Here is a 543-nt window from a genome sequence, read left to right as displayed (position 1 = left end):
CTTAGCTGTCGTACAAAGCTAAGACTCTGTAACATCATATTTGTATAGATACTCCCTCAGACATTTGGGCTCATGGATTTTAAAAGTTCTGAGGGAGTGGCACTCGTCTGACAAGACGTTGCAATCATCATATCAATATATATATATATATATATATATATATATATATATATATATATATGCCACTTCATGTATATTTCAAGTGTTAACAATAGAAGGTGTTGACTTTCCCTTATGAGATGACGTGTTTCCTGTTTCATGTGTGGAATATACAAAGTTATTTATTCGGTTAAATCCGACACTGAGGATATTACATTTGGCTCCATATTGACAGTTGAACTTTCTGTACTCACAAAAACTTCTTTGTTAGAAGAGATTATCATCTACTGCTCTGTTGTAGCCAAATTTGTTTGTGTATGAATGTAAATCTATAAAATAAATAACCATTGACAACAATGGCCTCTTTCTGTTTCTCAATACAAAGGATACACTCTTATATTTCGTGTGATATAACTAGGGTATAATTCTCATGAAAATATCAGG

Source organism: Euprymna scolopes, chromosome 16 (assembly GCF_053919585.1).
Source record: "Euprymna scolopes isolate OS-2025 chromosome 16, ASM5391958v1, whole genome shotgun sequence".
Lineage (NCBI taxonomy): Eukaryota > Metazoa > Mollusca > Cephalopoda > Sepiida > Sepiolidae > Euprymna > Euprymna scolopes.
The sequence above is the reverse complement of the archived record's forward strand: the minus strand, read 5'-3'. Positions refer to the sequence as shown.